Below are 18,268 nucleotides of genomic sequence, written 5' to 3'. Positions count from 1 at the left end.
CTGGACTTTAACCTATCAGGAATCGAATATCCCAACTTGTCGAAATCACACATCTGGTCTTCAACCAATCAGAAATCGAACATCTTAACTAGGTTTAGTCAACCTTGTTGGATCGAAAGCGCTAGAGGGGAGGGGGTGAATAACGCTCGTGGCTTTCACTTATGTTTCGGAAGACTTTCGAGTAAACGCAGGGGAAAAGTAAACAATACAAACGCAAACACCAAGGATTTTTTACTTGGTTCGGAGTCTGGGGCGACTCCTACTCCAAGGCCCACACTCGTTGAGCGTTTACTTTGGGCAATCACTATAAGTTCGCAAGAGTACAATTTTAGAGTACAACAATTAAGTTCAGTAAGAAAATATACCAACAACTTTAAGAATAGGAAATTCGACACTTCAGGTTGTCAGTGTCTTGCTACAACTTTATCGGGTGGTTCTTTGAGCAGTGCACGGAAGATGGATCGCATTTTTGTTGTTGTTCCTTACTGCTGCTTGAGATTGCCTTTTATAGTTTGTGGAGGGCGCCTCCAACACCATGGAGGGCTCCCTCAACCCTTCCAAAAACACAACGTCGATAAGCCTTGACTTCTTCACGGCTTATCCTCCTGAGGACGCCTCCAACTGCATGGAGGGCACCCTCAAGCTCCATGATGGTGTCCTCTGCTTAGCATCCAGGGTGCCCTCTAGCTCCATGAGGGTGCCCTTAGCCCTGTTGCACGGAGGTCTTCAGCCAGTGACCTGAGGTGCCTCCAAGCTTCATAGAGGGCACCTCAGGACTGTTCATCCGAGGCTTTTGTTTCTTTTTCACCCCCTGTAAGATGGATTAGTCCAAAATATAAAACACATCCTGTAAGATAGAGTTTAGCATAACAAAATAAATTAAACATAAGAATTTGACAGACACCGGATTATCCGGTTCTGACTTTGGATTTCTGACCGGAAACCCTAGGTCGATCCGACGCCTACTGTTCCCTCACTGGGGAACGTGTCCTCACCTACTTCACTCAGGAGAGTTTACCCGTTGCCAGTTGATCCTCCAGACCAACTGGACTTTTGCTCAGCGCCCGAGACTCTGGGACTTTCCGCTGGACGTCCGCTTCATGACCTGCCCAGTCTTTTACCTGGTTCGCGACACCAGGACTTTCCACCTAGAGTCCTCGACTCTGGGACCTTTTCCCAAAGTTCTCGACCTGCCAAGACTTTCCGCCTAGGGTTACCACCCCCTAGGATCTAGGGTTATCTCCCCCTAGGGTTTTCCACCTGCCTAACCGTAACTAGAACTTTTGCCTAAGTACACTTAGGACTTTCCTGCAAACTCATTCAAATCCATTAGATCACAAATAACCTTAACTTTAAACCCTTTGCCATTATCAAAACTTAGGTTCGATCGTCGGATGCTTCCCGCACCAACAAACCCTGTACACTCGATAACAAGGTTAGATTATGGGAACACCTAACTTAACTCATTTGTCATTCATCAAAACTTGAGTTAGACCATTAATGCAAATTGCACAACAGTTCCCGTGTCCCGTGTATTCCCCCGATCGTCAAAGGCCTATATTGGCGCGATAACTGGCCATCGAGGATCTCCTAGGAGAACTATCGGTTAATCCGTTCGGTAGAGGTATCGAGCCGAGGCACTTTCCCTTTTCGCTCATCCCGGACGGGCACGTCATCTGACAAGGAGCTGGGCTCCACTCGACCCTATTCTTCTGATGGTGTGCGGAACAACACACGGTGGTAAGGGATGGGCGTGTTTAGCGCGTCTCGGGAGACGTCGGTTGGCTAGTTGCTTTGCTTCCGACATGCTTGATCTTCCACTCGGGCTCTGGGTTCAGCGTATTAACCTGTACTCGACATAGTGGGGTCGTCCGCTCGGCGGTCATCCACTATCTACTGCTGCTCCATCATTTTCGTCGCTCGGGCTTGTATCAGCAACTCCAAGTTTTCTTGTGTTAGTGTTACCGTAGTAAGTCATCCAACGTCCTCCATCTTCACGCTTCGGATTCAGGTAAAGATTCCCACATACGACGCCAAATATGATCCTGTTCAAAAATGATGAAGATGACAAGTTGGGGATGTGATTTCAAAGTTGACGCGACGAAGACTCCACGTAACTCTGCATCACAGAAGCGTCAGTGCCGGATCAGGAAGGGGTTCCAGACGTTAATCCTCCAACACTCAAGTCACTCTCCAGTGATCTCAAGAAATGAAGAATTGTAGCTAAAAGATGTAGAAAGCGAAGTCGTACACACCTCTTCCTGTAGATGGGAACTCTCTTTTATAGCGTCACTATAGTGTTTGTGCATGCGCCCCAAAGTGTGGTATCCTAGGAAAAGACAAGTCAAAATGTGTCTCAGATGTCATTCCTTAAACAACCATGCAGTTCTCTGATGTGACAGTCTGGAAGCTTCTAAAGTACGGTTGCTTGCTAGACATGCCTTACTATTAGCGGTACAAATTTCCAAAAGGATACGATAAGATATTTGGTAGAGTCATGCGTAGCCGGTCGGAGTCCGCTCAGCTGGGCTACCTCCACTCGACAGTATCCTTAAGGTCGGCCGACCTGTCTCTTTCCTTGCTTCCTGACCCTTGTCGGTTATCCCTCTCTGACCGAACGCAAAGCCCGGTCGGTGAGACCGCCTACTGCTTAGCACTCTTTATTATCGGAGGACAATCGATCTTCTTTACTTTAACCTATCTTTAATAGAATGCCATTACCGGATTATACCCCAAATCATTACTAAACTTTGTTCTAGTGCATTGGAGCCACTACACTTGATGAATACAGAAAACACATAGAGCCAGGATCTTACTTTGTAAAGACTTTCAACCCGTCAAAGGTAGATCCACTATCTTAGCGGCTCCTTTAGTGTCGACCCCATGGATATAGAGAAAGATACATGCAGGTACACAAGTTATAGGCATATGGTGGGGTAAACCTCAGGGCGTTAATTCTTGAGAATCAACCCTTGACTATTATGCTAGAGATATCATGCGCCCACCATTTACACTACATCCTGAGGCAACTTTCAACCCATCAAAGATCCAGAGCCAATGGTGCATAAGACAAGACATACTGTTAAGGAGTATTTCTAAATATTTCATACTTTAGCTTCCACGTTAACATTATATATAGTATGAAATATTTAGCAATAAAAGTTAAAAGTTAATATAAGGTAAAATTTAAGTATTTAATGAATAATTATTTTTAAAATTATTTTTTAGTTAAATAATAATAATATTTTTAAACTATATAAATTAATATTTTTTAATTATCTAAATATAATTTTAATATATATATATATATATATATATATATATAAAATTTATATAAATACATAAAATATGTATATTTTTTAAAAAATACAAATTATTTAAAAATATAAAATACTATTTGAAAAATAAATATTTATAATAAAATATGATTACCGAAATAAAAAAAATAGTTTCATTTATTAAGGACTTAAATGTTAACTTTTAATTTTATACTTAAAAATAAAAAAATAAAAGTAAAAAAAATATCAAAATTTTTCCTTTAGCTTTTAAATAAAAATTATAGAAGCTAAAATAAAATTCAACATTTATAAACATTCAAAACTACTTCTGTAGTTACAATCTAAGAAACATTAGTAGAAGCTCGAGATTCATCACAAACTTCATTATTCAGATGAGGTTTTAGTTGTTGCTGAGTTGTCACATCAGTCCATTGGGTTTGCGAATTGTATTTTAATGCCATCTTCTTTTTTTTTTTTTAATCGTAGACGCTACATTATAATACTACTCCCTCATTCTGTATTGAGCATCATTCAAGATCTGTTTTAGAAAGTTTTATTGTTTAACTAGGCTATTTTATACGACCTAACTTGAACAGAAACTCTTGTTTTCATTGTCCATTATCTTGTTATCTCTCTATTCTGTCCTATTTGATTTGCATTAGCTTTTTTCTTACCAAAGGAATGACTATGAAAAGTATAAACATTATTATTTCCAAGTGATTCTTTGTATCCTGCTATTAGCTATCGTTGCAGTTATTCATTCCCGTTTGCATTTATTTCATACACATTCCGCTTTCTTTTTAGTGATCGCTTCCTCCCTGACAAAGCAATCGACTTGATTGATGAAGCTGGATCGCATGTCAGGCTTCTCCATGCTATCATGGTGTTCTGTAGAAAATGCGACCATGTCTATGTAGACAGTGTCTCAACGTCTCAACAGGAGTCAAATTGGATGGATCCCACTGCCCTTCGAGCGGGTCCACTAAACCCCTTAAATCATGTTGGGATATTATTTGCATAGGTAGGGGTCAAATCTTCCTTTGAGAAAAATTCGATCATGCCTGTATAGGCACTGCCCCAATAATCCTTCATGTAGACTCCATCGACCCTCGAGTGGGCCTCATTGATCCCTTTAAATTACATTGGGACATTATGTGTACAGACATGTTCGAATCTTCCTCCACCAAAAATTCAACCTGTGTAGGTAATGTCCCAACGTGACTCAAGTTGGGTGGATCCTATTAACCGCAAATGGATTCCACTAACCCCTCAAGTCACGTTGGGGCACTAGCTTAGTCGAATCTTCGTCTACAGAAAATTTGACCTGTCTGTGCAGATAGTACCCCAATATGACTTAAAGTTGGGTGAGCCCTAAGTCACGACTTTACCAGTACCTATAGTGTCCCAACGTGACTCAAATTGGGTGAGCCCCACTAACCTCGGATGGACTCCATTGACTCCTTAAATCACGTTGGGACACTGTAGGATCGAATCTTCCGTGTTCTTCCATCTTCCCTTCAATTTAATATTTCGAACAGCTTCCAGTCCCAGAGGAGGCCAACGAAACAAAGAACTCTGGCAGATCACCATAGAAAAGGATGAGACAGTCAGCGACCAAGATTTCGAAAAGGTACATTCATTCCAATTGAAGTTTGAGTCTATAGCTTTTTGATGATCTTTAATAGGCAGGAGAACAGCGTGATCGAGAAATGGAATTGTAGGGTCAGATATCAGCGCTGATTGACAAGAGCAAAGAGATAAGAAAAGCAAAGTGTGAAGCTGGCGGTGCTTGTTATAAGTATCCTGGATAAAATTTAATATGATCAAACGGATAAGTTAGATCCAATTGTATTTGATCTTTGTATGTAAGTATATAAGCACTAGTGAAAAGAATGGTATGAGAAGGAAGTCGACGGACTCGGTGCATTCGAGGGACAAAGTATTACGAAAGAATATATTGACGGACAAAAAAGACGTGCACGATGTTCGAGAGATGAGAAATCTAGGAGGAAGTCTACTTGAGGAGAAGGTCGGAATTGGGTTCGGATAACCTCAACTCCGATTGGCTGGATAACCACCCACTCGAAAATCAGCTTGGAGTAAAGGCACCTCCAACGGTCGACAGCGAAGTTGTTGTTTACGGGACCGAAGATGCCTTAGAGGAGTACGAAGGCACCCTCGCATCATATGATGGAGGCGGCTTGGACAAAGCTGGAGGCGCCCTCAAGGAAGTCGGAGGTACCTTCAAACGTAGAAAGTCGTTGGCTAACTGTTGTGCAGTGGATAAGATTCTATTCACTTGGATGCGTCTTGGAGTGTTCTTGAGACACCTCAAACCAACGATAACTTTTTTTAGGAGGTTATAAAAAATCCCCTGGGAATTCAACAACTTTTGTAAATAATTCCTAATTATTTAACCAAATAATTTATAAGTTTCTTACTTTATATTTTTAAATAGTTATTTATTTAATTAATATTTTTTATATTTTTAAATAGTTATTTATTTAATTAATATTGTATCTGATGTGGTGATGATAAGAGGCCCCGCCTCGCTGCCACGGAGGATGTCAATGGAGGTCAAAGTCAAGATGGTCAACAGTCGGATGGTCTTGGCCGGTCGGGCGGGGCGTATCCTGACCGTAGGTTAAGCACCAACCCACCATCTCCGACACGAAATAATCAAACCGACGCTCAAGGGATGCATAGAAGTCGAGCCAAGTGGCTCTTCCACTCGGCACGACGTCGGACGACATGGACCGAGGACTTTCAATAGAGCGGCTCTCCCACTCAGCGCGACAGTGGGCTTTCGGCCAAGTAGCCATCCCGCTCGGCCCAACAACGGACGACACTTGGAGAGGGGACTTTCAACCGAGCGGCCATTCCGTTCGTCCAAGCAACATACACAGTAGGATATCCTTCAACATCCTTTTGGGAGTTAGTGTCGTCGACAGGCAACATGGTTAGACAGAGGATAGTACGGCGGAAGCTTCCACTGTCACTTCAGAGATATGCTCAGCCCGTTAAGGTACTGTGTCAGAGACACTTTACTGACATGTCTTTTCAACGAAAGTTTGGGATAGCGTGCCCATTTTGAGAAGCGTGCATACACGCTACAGGAGCCCTATATAAAGGGGGGTCCAGGCATTGGCGGAGGTATGCTTTTCTCATGATTTCTACTATTGCGCTATAGTTCTCTTTGCTTATTGCCTCGCCGAAGACTGACTTGAGCATCGGAGGGTCATCGTCGGGGACCCCTTCCTTGGCTCAGCACTGACGCTGCTTGTGTTGCAGGCGGGAGCGAAGTCCATCGAAGGTCAGCAAGAGCGCCACATCCCCAGCATCCATCTCTCCGAATTTCGAACAGGATCATATTAGGCGCCGTCTGTGGGAATGTCACCTGAATCTGAGCTGAGGAAATGGAAGACGCTGGACGGCTAACCACCGTGACGCTCACTCAAGAGGAGTTGGAGATGCTTGTACAAGCACGGGCAGCAAAAATGATGGAGCAGTAACAACAACAAGCGATAGCCGATCAGCTAGCATCGGAACCTGCCACCTCGGCGGCCGATAGGTAAGCGGGGCAATAAGACCGAGCGGAGCAACTCTCCGTATGGGGGCAGAACCGAAGGTCGACCGACACTCAAGGGGAAGCGTCGCCTGCGCCGATCCCCTTCCATCGGGCTCTGTTCCAAACCCCTTCGGAGATAGCCCAAACGCATCAGGAGCGGGGATCATCTTCCGACGAGACCCTCATTCGGGATGCGCGGAAAGGAAAATCACCCCGAAACACCGCGCCCCCGAACGGATCAATAGGCAGTTCTCAGAGGAGATCTTACAAGACCTTCTATCTCGACACTACATCTCGTTGGTGATCAGAACGTACAACGGGATGACCGACCCAGACGATCATCTGGATCGGTTCGACAATGAAGCTACGCTGCACTAGTATACAGATGGAGTAAAGTGTAGAGTCTTTCTCACAATCTCTCTGAATTGGCGCAGCGCTAGTTCAGAAGACTGCCGGATGGCTCGATACGAAGTTTCAAAGACTTTCGAGCCGCCTTCCAGCACCACTTCGCCAGCAGCCGACACTACCAGACAACTAGCGTCAGCCTCTTCACCCTGAAACAAGGGCCCAAGGAAGCGCTCTGAGTGTACATCCAGCGCTTCAACCAAGTGGCTATGGATATACCCATGGTCTCGTCCGAGGCCATGATGAATGCCTTCATCTAGGGGCTCGCCGAAGGAGACTTTTTTCGGTCACTCATCAGGAAGCTGCCCTGGGACTTCGACCACATGATAAAAAAGGCCAACGAATACATCAACGTGGAAGAGGCTCAGGCGGCCAGAAGAAAGGAGGCACCAACAGAGCATTCAGCGCCGACTAAGAGTCGACCGGCTAGCAGCCATCTGCCGCCCAAGGGGCCGAGGGCTGAAGGAGCACGACTACACCAAGAGACCAGGGTGCATGCCGTATAACATGTGGCGTTCAGTCAGCCCAAGGCGTCAAAGGGAAAGGTATGGACGACCATGTTTTGTTCATTCCACCAGTCGGTGACGCACAACACATAGGATTACCGAGAACTGACACCAATCGTCAGCCGACTAGCCCCCAGGGGATATCACCATCGCTCTCCATCTCCTGATCGGCGGGATCGTTGCCGCTCGACCGAGCGACGAGAAGAGAGAAGGGAGCCCGAGCGCCATCACCATCATCAAAGGGAGGAAACAAATCCCTCCAAGATCCCGACAGAACGAAATAGGCCATCTGCTCGGGAAGAGGAAAATAGAAACAACGTTTTCCGGGGAGAGATAGGCATGATCGCTAGAGGGCCGACCGACAGGGCCTCCAACCGAGCCAGGAAATCATACGCTCAACGGTTGGAGATCCATGCCGTCGGATGCAACAAGGAGAAGGCTAAAGGGTCTCAGATCAGCTTCGACCCCATAGATCTAGAAGGGGTCGAAATCCCTCATGATGATGCTTTGATCATCCGAGCGGTGATCGTCAACTACACCATTCACTGTACCTTCGTCGACATGGGGAGTTTGGTGAACATCATTTTTAAGAAGACGTACGATCAATTGCAGATCAATCGCAGTGAGCTGCTGCCCATGGCGACCATGCTCTACGAGTTCACAGGCAATGAAGTATTGCCGATCGGCCAGGCAAGATTGGTCATCTCTCTGGGAGAAGAGCCGTTGAGGAGGACCCAGACCACCAACTTCATAATTATGGACGCACCATCGACCTATAACGTTATTTTGAGCCGACCGACCCTCAACAAATTCCAAGCGGTAGTATCCACTTACTGCCAAAAAATAAAGCTCCCAGTGGACGACTAGGTGGGCGAGGTCAAGGGCGACCAACTGGCCGCTCGACACTGCTACATGGAAATGGTCAAGACCGAGGCCAAGGCCGCTCAGAAGACTCCACGGCTAGAGGTAAATGCTATCATAAAAAAACCTCCCACTTTGGTATATGAAGAAAAGGAGGAGGTTCAGATCCACCCGAGTCGGTCAAAAGCCACGACCTTCGTTGTCGCCGACCTGGAAGAAGAGAATAAGGGAGAGTTGATCGCCTACCTCAAACAGAATCACGATGTGTTCACTTGGTCGACACATGAGCTGCTTGGCATCTCCCCAAGCATGGCCCAACATGAGCTTCACGTCCGACCGGACGCTCGGCCGGTCAAACAAAGAAAAAGGGCTTTCAGCGTAGAGCAAAACATGATCATCCGGGCGGAGATAGAAAAGCTATTGGAAGTCGGCCACATCAGAGAGGTCCAGTTCCTGAGCTGGCTAGCCAATGTGGTACTAGTCTCTAGGCCGGGCAATAAATGGCGGGCCTACATTGACTTTTGTGACTTAAATAAGGCGTGCTCAAAGGACTTCTATCCGCTGCCCAGGATAGATCAATTGGTGGACTCGACGGCGGGCTGCGAGCTGATCTGTATGCTCGACGCATATCAAGGATACCATCAAGTGCCGCTCACCCACGAGTATTAAGAGAAGGTCAGCTTCATCACGATCGACGGAACATACTAATACAACTTCATGCCGTTTGAACTAAAGAACACCAAAGCCACTTACCAAAGGCTAATGAAAAAAGTGTTCTGATGGCGGATCGGTCGTAATATGAAGGTGTACGTCTATGACATACTCATCAAATCCCTCTGATCTGCTGACCTATGCGTAGATATCAATGAAACTTGCCGAACATTAAGAGCATATGGAATAAAGCTGAACCTGAGCAAGTATCTGTTCGTCACAAAGAGTGGTCGCTTCCTAGGCTACATCGTTACCGAGCGGGCCATCGAAGCCAATCCTAGCAAGGTCCACGCTTTACAAAATATGCCTCCGCCTCAGAATTTGAAGAAAGCTCAGAGGCTGGCCAGTCAGATCATGACATTATCCTGGTTCATATCTAAGTCATCCGATCGAAGCCTGCTATTTTTTAAGATACTCTGCCAAGCCATAAAATTCCAATAGGATGCCGAGTGTGACCGAGCGCTGGAAGAGATGAAAGAGTATCTGAGCTCACAACCTGTGTTAGCCAAGCCAGTCGCGGGTGAGCCACTCTGGATATATTTGTTATCCAACGAACATGTCGTTGGATCGACTTTAGTCAAGCAGAACGGCCAGGATCAGCATCCTATATATTTTCTGAGTCATATATTAAAGGTTGTTGAATCTCACTACACCGGTCTCGAAAAGTTAGCCTATGCACTGGTACTCACCGCACGGAGGGTCCACCCGTACTTCCTAGCGCGCTCAATAATAGTGATGACTAACAACGCTCTTGGAAGAGTCCTCCTCAATCCAGAAACATCCGGACGGTTAATCAAGTGGACGACCGAACTTAGTGAGTTTGACATCCAATATCAACCTTGAGTGGCGATCAAAGCTCAAGTCCTAGCGGATTTTTATCATAGAAGTCCAAAGTGACGAGCCAACGTCGACATGGAATATATATATGGACGACTCGTCCACTCGATAGGGCGGCGGGATTGGTTTCATCCTCATCTCACCTCGGGAAGACCGAATGCAGCTGTCCGTCCGGCTGGACTACCGAGCTACTAACAACAAAGTAGAGTATGAGGCATTAATAGCTAGCCTGCAAGCAGCTCATCACCTGGGTGTGGATAAAGTCCTCATTCACTCAGACTCCCAACTCGCTACCCAGCAACTATCCAGAGCCTTTGAAATAAGCAACACACGGCTAAGGCTTTATGCAGAGGCTTTTGAAAAGCTGAAGGCCAACTTCCAAGAAGTGGTTATATAGAAGATCCCTTGATCAGAGAACCAAGCGGCAGATGAGCTAGCGAAACTGGCCAGTTCGTTAACGCCGATCGTCATAGGTCAGCCGATCGAGCAAGTCTCACTAGTGGCCCACATCGACCGTATGGAGGAAATCACCTTCCCAAAAGACTAGAGGCCGACCCTAACAGAGTTCTTGCGTTCGGGAAATGCACCTGTCGATCCGAAGGATGCTCGCCTGATAAAGAAGAGGTAGGTGTTGGAACCCCAAGGTTGTTTTGGTGTAATCAACAAGTTAAGTTAGGTCCTATGTGTTTTTAACCTTGTGTCTAAGTGTGTAGAAACTTAGGAGCACAGGTAGTCGAGCAGAAAACGCAGCTAGCGAGAAGGACGGCACGCGGTGCGTCAGAGGGACGAGGTGCTACTGAAGAGTACACCGGCGGACGAGAAGGAACGTGTGGTGGTTCCGAGGGACGAGATGTAGGTCCCTTTGGAGGCCAGCAAGAGGGGAGGGGTGAATTGCCCTACAAAAATAAATCACAAACCTTTCTCGGATATTCAACTAATTTAAAAGAACTTGTAATAATAAACAAAAGAGACTAATTAGAAATAAACTCAAACACAGAGGGTTTACTTGGTTTGCAATCAGAGGATTGCTAATCCAAGGCAAAGATGGCGCACTATCTGATTCTCCTCTGGGCGGAGTAGTCTCTTACAACGTTGACAGTACAAAAGAATAGAAAGCACAAAGAAAATGAATTACAAGTTAGTTAAATGATCTGTGCAAACTAGTGCTATATTTATAGCACTGGTCGGGGCGCCTTGGGGGGGGGGGGGATAAAACTTTATCTCCCAACGTTCAGATCACGTTAGAATCGATCTGGTCAACATCTTCATTCCGGGCGCCCGGAAGGGTTTCAGGCGCCCCGGGCTGCTCCGGGCGCCCGGAATGGTTCCGGGCACCCTAAGCCTTAAAGTCAATAGAAGTTGACTTTTTCGTCTCCGGTTCAGCTCGTCTCGGTCCGGGTCTTGTTCGCTCCAGCTCCAATAGCTTGGGCGATCTCGGCCATCCGGAATAGGGCTCGCCCGAACCCAAGTTCCGACCTTCTCCTCGAGCAGCCTTCCTTCCTGGTTTCTCGTCCCTCGAACGCCGCACACGTTCTTCTCGTCCACCGGTGTACTCTTCAGCGGTCACCTCGTCCCTCGGACGCACCAAGCCCGTCGGCTCTCTCCCCGTGCCGTCCTTCTCGCTAGCTGCGTCTTCCACTCGATTTCCTGTGTTCCTAAGCTCCTGTACACTTAGACATAAGGGTTAGACAAAACATGACCTAACTTAACTTGTTTGAATACATCAAAACACCTTGGGGTTCCAACAATCTCCCCCTTTTGATGTGAGCAACCCAAGTTAATTTGCAAGTAATTTGCAAATAAGTCTAAAGATTTTTTAATTTAAAAAAAATGTACCTCCCCCTAGACTTAACATTTGTCTCCCCCTTTAATCACATAAAAAATGGGGTTCCTTTTAACAAGTCTAAGGTAAAAAAAAAATTCTTCCGGAAAAAAATTTCTAAGTTAAAAACATGGGAAAAAAATTTAATTTCAAATAATAATAATAATATATATATATTTTTTAAACTGAATATTTTTGAAAATATTTTCTAAAACAAATTGAATAACCCTTTAAAGCATATTTGCATCAGAAATATTTTCTAAGTTAAACAAAAATTTTCAAAACAAATGTTTAACAACTTTTAAGCATTATTTAATTCTAAGTTTAATACTTTTTCTAGAAAGTTAATTAAACATTTGATTTCAGTATTTTGGCTTCCAGGTCTTGGCGAGGCACTAGGCCTTTTTGGTTATTGGAACAACAACCACTTCCTTAGACAAAGTCTCATAAAGAAACTATCTGTTTAACTTTCTTGCTGAAAAATGCTAAGTTTAATTTAAAATTCAAGTTAAACATGTTTTCAGAACCCAATAGAGGTTCCTTCCTACAGGGTTAATTAAATATTTTTTAGGTACATAGGCCTTTGACATTTTTCTAATTTGCTTTTGGTGAAACCTATAATACCAGTTTAGTCCTCTATAATTTTTAAAAGCAGAACCATTTGAACTATTAGACTTTTTCAACCTTACTATTTCTTCTTTTAATTTATCATTTTCAAATTTTATTTTATCAAAGTCTTCTATTAAACAAGATTTTGCCAAAGTTCTTTTTATTTCCAAAATTTCATTTTTAAATTTGGTATTTTCATTCTCTAATTTATACATGGATTTAGCCATTGCCTTAATACCAAAGTAAAGTTGATCAGGGGGTAAGAGGCATACCTCACTTACCATATCAGACTTGAAGCCTGAGTCTCCCCCTGCTTCGCTGCTTTCATCTGAGGTCGCTTCCCCTTCATCGATGTTGTGTTCTGATATGCTTTGTCCTTCGTATCTTGCCACCAGCGCTAGCCCGACATATTCTTGAATCTCAGACTCGGATGAAGAAGTGTCGTCCCAAGTAGCTTTTAGGTTCTTGTGCTTCTTGGGAATCTTGCCTTTGTCCTTCTTTAGTTCTGGGCAATCTTCTTTTAGGTGTCCTTCCTTTTGACACTGGTAACAATGCATCCTTCTTCTATTCCTTGAATTATTTTTATTCTGCATTTCTTTAAATTTATTAGATCTAAAAAACTTTTTAAAGTTTCTTACCATGTATGCTTCCTGATCATCTTCTGAGTCTGACTCGGGTTCATCTCTTTTGGTTGCGTTTAGTGCGATCATCTGGCTTGATTCCTTTGTTCCTGCACACCTGGTTTCATGCAATTCAAGAGTGGAGAACAGTTCTTCTAAAGTACTTACCTCCAGGTCTTTCGAAATGTAGTAGGCGTTGACGATTGATGTCCATTCTGAAGTTCTGGGAAATGCGTTGAGTGCGTAGCGTATAGTGTCCTGATTTGTTACCATTTCTCTGAGGTTCTCAAGACCAGTAATCAGTTCTTTTACCTTCGCGTGTAGATTGGCTACCTTCTCACCTTTTTCTAGACGGATGTTCATCAGCTTGTTCCGGAGGATGTCTCTTCTAGCGATCTTCGCTTCGGACGTGCCTTCGTGGAGTTCTAGGAACTTTTCCCAGAGTTCTTTAGCAGATGAATAGCTTTCGATGCGGTTGACCTCTTGAGACGGCAACACGCCCAACAGGTGATATTCCGCACGGCTGTTCGCTACAGACTCATTCTGCTCCTTCTTTGTCCAATGACTCTCTTCTTTTTCTTCTCCATCTTGATTCATCGGAGCTACAAAACCATACTTCATAATAAACCGAATTTTGAAATCAATTTTTAGGAATACCTCCATACGTCGCTTCTAGTCTGCGAAGTCCCCCTCGAATTTTGGTGGAATGATGCTTGGTTCGGCCATCTCGTTGCTTCAATCGACGGTTAGTCCTCCTGAAGCGCCTTGCTCTGATACCACTTGTAGGTCCCTTTGGAGGCTGGCAAGAGGGGAGGGGTGAATTTCCCTACAAAAATAAGCCACAAACCTTTCTCGGATATTCAACTAATTTAAAAGAACTTGTAATAATAAACAAAAGAGACTAATTAGAAATAAACTCAGACACAGAGGGTTTACTTGGTTTGCAATCAGAGGATTGCTAATCCAAGGCAAAGATGGCGCACTATCTGATTCTCCTCTAGGTGGAGTAGCCTCTTACAGCGTTGACAGTACAAAAGAATAGAAATCACAGAGAAAATGAATTACAAGTTAGTTAAAAGATCTGTGCAAACCAGTATTATATTTATAGCACTGGTCGGGGCACCCCGAAGGGTTCCGGGCGCTCTGAGGGGATAAAACTTTATCCCCCAACGTTCAGATCGCGTTAGAATCGATCTGGTCAACATCTTCATTCCGGGTGCCCGGAAGGGTTCCGGGCGCCCCGGGCTGCTCCGAGCGCCCGGAATGGTTCCGGGCGCCCCGAGCCTTAAAGTCAACAGAAGTTGACTTTTTTGTCTCCGATTCAGCTTGTCTCGGTCCGGGTCTTGTTCGCTCCGGCTCCGCTAGCTTGGGTGATCTCGGTCATCCAGAATAGGGCTCGCCCGAACCCAAGTTCCGGCCTTCTCCTTGAGCAGCCTTCCTTCCCGGTTTCTCGTCCCTCGAACGTCGTGCACGTTCTTCTCGTCCACCGATGTACTCTTCCGCGGCCACCTCGTCCCTCGGACGCACCGAGCCCGTCGGCTCTCTCACCGTGCCGTCCTTCTCACTAACCGCGTCTTCTGCTCGACTTCCTGTGTTCCTAAGCTCCTGTACACTTAGACACAAGGGTTAGACAAAACAGAACCTAACTTAACTTGTTTGAACACATCAAAACACCTTGGGGTTCCAACAAGAGAAGCCAGAGCGGAAGACTGCTCGAGGAGCAAGAGACGCAGCTAGCGAGAAGGTCAGCACGGGGTGTGACAGAGGGACGAAGACTGCGGATGAGTACGCTGGTGGACGAGAAGGAAGCACGCGGGGATTCCGAGGGACGAGAAGCCGGAGCGGAAGCCTGCTCGAGAAGACCGGAAGTTGGGTTCGGGTGAGCCCTATTCTGGATGACAGAGATCACCCAAGCGAGCGGAAGACTCGGTCTGAGGCGAACGTAGCCGGAGTAGAAGACAATGGCTAGAAAAAGTCAACGACGTTGACTTTTCCCTCCGGGGCACCCAGAGCTGTCTAGGGCACCTGGAACCCTTACGAGCGCCCAGAGTTGACTTTTTGATCGGATCGAGTTTTGACTCGATTTGAATGTTGGGGGATAAAGTTTATCCCCCCCAGGACGCCCGGAACCCTCAGGACGCCCCGACCAAGGCTATAAATATAGCCTTGGTCCAGAAGCTTTTTCAATAACTCAAGCAATTCATTCTTTCTACACTTGTATGCTTTCTCCATAGTTAAGCTTCTGTTTTCTGCGCTTCATCGTTGTAAGAGGCTTCTCTGCCTGAAGGAGTTTTTAGTACGATCATTCTCCTTCGATTAACAACCTCCGCGGTCGTAACCAAGTCAACTCCGGTGCCTCGTATTTTCTATTTTAAGTTATTGATTTTCGATTTTATGCAAGTGTCAGTTTAACAGTTCGAGAAGGGTTTACATTTTATTTTCAAGCTATTCAACCCCCCTTCCAGCCGGCCACCACGGTCCATCAAGTAGTATCAGAGCCAAGGCGCTTCAGGAGGACTAGCCGCCAATCGAAGCAAAGATAATGGCCGGACCAAGCATCTATCAGCCGAAATTCGAAGAGGATTTCGCTACCTGGAAAAAGCGAATGTAGGTATTCTTTACAACTGATTTTGAATTAATTTTAATAATGGAATTTGGCTTTGTAGCTCCAGAGGGCAAAGAAAAATATCAATGGACGAAAAAGGAACAGGTCGACTACGTGGCGAACGGCAAAGCAAAATACCATCTGCTAAGCATTCTTCCGCCACAAGAAGTCAACCGGATCGGGAACTACGACTCGGCAAAGGAACTTTAGGAGAAGTTCTTTGAGTTGCACGAAGGAACGTCCGAAGCTAAGCTCGCTAGACGGGATCTACTTCGCAATCAGCTCACCAGCCTGCGACTTGGGGAAGACGAGACAGTTGCGCATCTACAGTCGAGAATCAAAGAGATCATCACCGGACTGTCAAATCTTGGAGAAAAGATAAGTAACCGAGATTCGCTAAGGTACGCTTTAAATTCTTTTCCGAGAAATTCAAAATGGGCATCACTAGTAGATTCCTTTTACATTTCGAAAGATGTAGAAAAAATTACACTAGAAGAATTTTTCTCGACATTTGAAGTGCATGAATCAAGATGTGCAGGTATGAAGGAGCCCAAGAACAACGCCACCCTCAAAGCATTGAGAGACGAACCTGAGTCGGAATCTTCTCTCGACGACGAGGAAATGGTGATGATGGTAAGACGATTTAAAAAGCTTTGTAAATCTAGAACTACTAACCATCCGCTGGGCAGAAAGAAAAGGATCATCCGCTGCTACCACTGCGATGAAGAAGGGCACGTCAAGGACAACTACCCCAAGCTGAGGAACAAGGACAAGTAAGAAGCCTGTCTAAAAGTGCAAGGTCCTAAAGGCGACGTGGGACGATACGTCGTCCGAATCGGAAGTCGAGGCATTCTCCGGACTCGCATTAATGGCGAGTCATCAAGACTACGACTGCAATTCAAGCTCTTCCGAGATGAGCATCGAGAGCATCAATGAAGGGGGAGCTACGTCGGAAGAAAGCAGTAGTTCAGGGGGAGACACAGACAACGAGATCGACAAGGTAAGTGAGGTACGATCTCTTCCTCCCGATAAACTTTTTAAGTTTGTTAACTTTCTAACTAAAGACTGCTGTAAGTTAGAAAAAGAAATTAAGAATTTAAAAATAATATTAGTTAAATCTTGCCCTTTAGAAGAATTAGATAAAGTTAAATTAGAAAATGAGAAATTAAAATCAAAAAATGAAAATTTTAAAATTCAAGTAGATAACTTGAAAAACCGTGCATGTTCATCTAATACAAATTTTAGAAAGTTTAATAATTTAAATTGGTATTATAGATATCATCAGGGACAAATTAGGAATATTTCAAGAAAATATGTCCCTAAAAAATTTTTTGTTAATCTAGTAGGCTGGAACCTATATTCGGTTCCTAAATCTTGCTTAGCCTAAATTTTAATCAAAATTAGCGCTTTCAGCGAGAAAAATTAAAAAGTAAATTTCTTTATGAGGCTTTGTCTAAGGAAGTGGTTATTGCTCTAATAACCAAGAAGGCCTAGTGCCTCGCCACGACCTGGAACCCAAAATACTGAAATTAAATGTTTAATTAACTTTCTGGTAAAGCATTAAAATAAGAATTTAATAATGCTTTAAAAAGTCTATTTTTTTAAAAAAAATCAAAAATATTTTTTAGATTTTTTTTTAAAAAAAGTTAAAGGTTCTTCTGAAATTAAAAATTTTTGCTTAAATTTTCACTTAGAAATCTTTGTTGCAAAATTTCCTAAGTCAGAATTTCTTAAAATTCTCTTTAGAGTTTTTCCTTAAGAAAATTTTCTTACCTAAAGTTTTTTAAACTTAAAATGTTTTTTGCTAAAAATTATTACAAATTCTTTAACTTAGAATTTTTTTAGAAAGTTAGAAACTTTTTTTAAAAACCCTTAGATTTTTTTCAGAATCCCAATTTTTTATGTGATTAAAGAGGGAGAAGGAAAAGTAAAAGTCTAGAGGGAGGTAGACCCAAATTTAAATTTTCTATATTTTTCACTTTATTGAAAAATTAGTTAGTTTATTTTTTATGTCTATTTTACCCTAGCTTAACTTGGGTTGCTCACATCAAAAAGGGAGAAATTGTTGGAACCCCAAAGTTGTTTTGGTGTGATCAACAAGTTAAGTTAGGCCCTGTGTGTTTTTAACCTTGTGTCTAAGTGTGCAGGAACTTAGGAGCACAGGTAGTCGAGCAGAAAACACAGTTAGCGAGAAGGGTGGCACGCGGTGCGTCCGAGGGACGAGGCGCTGCGGAAGAGTACACCGGCGGACGAGAAGGAAGCGTGCGATAGTTCTGAGCGACGAGAAGCCGGAGCGGAAGACTGCTCGAGGAGAAAGAGACACAACTAGCGAGAAGGTCGACACGGGTGCGACCGAGGGATGAAGACTACGAATGAGTACGCTGGCGGATGAGAAGGAAGCACACGGCGATTCCGAGGGACGAGAAGCTGGAGCGGAAGCCTGCTC

General features: G+C 44.3%; 1 pseudogene; it reads left to right on the top strand.

The window, feature by feature from the left end:
- The first annotated feature begins 535 nt into the window (after positions 1-535).
- The window catches only part of LOC121972521, a 63,666-nt pseudogene continuing 45,933 nt past the window's right edge, over positions 536-18,268 (top strand).

The sequence above is a fragment of the Zingiber officinale genome, chromosome 4A (assembly GCF_018446385.1).
Source record: "Zingiber officinale cultivar Zhangliang chromosome 4A, Zo_v1.1, whole genome shotgun sequence".
Lineage (NCBI taxonomy): Eukaryota > Viridiplantae > Streptophyta > Magnoliopsida > Zingiberales > Zingiberaceae > Zingiber > Zingiber officinale.
Note: the sequence above shows the minus strand (reverse complement) of the source record. Positions and strands in the feature narration are given on the sequence as shown.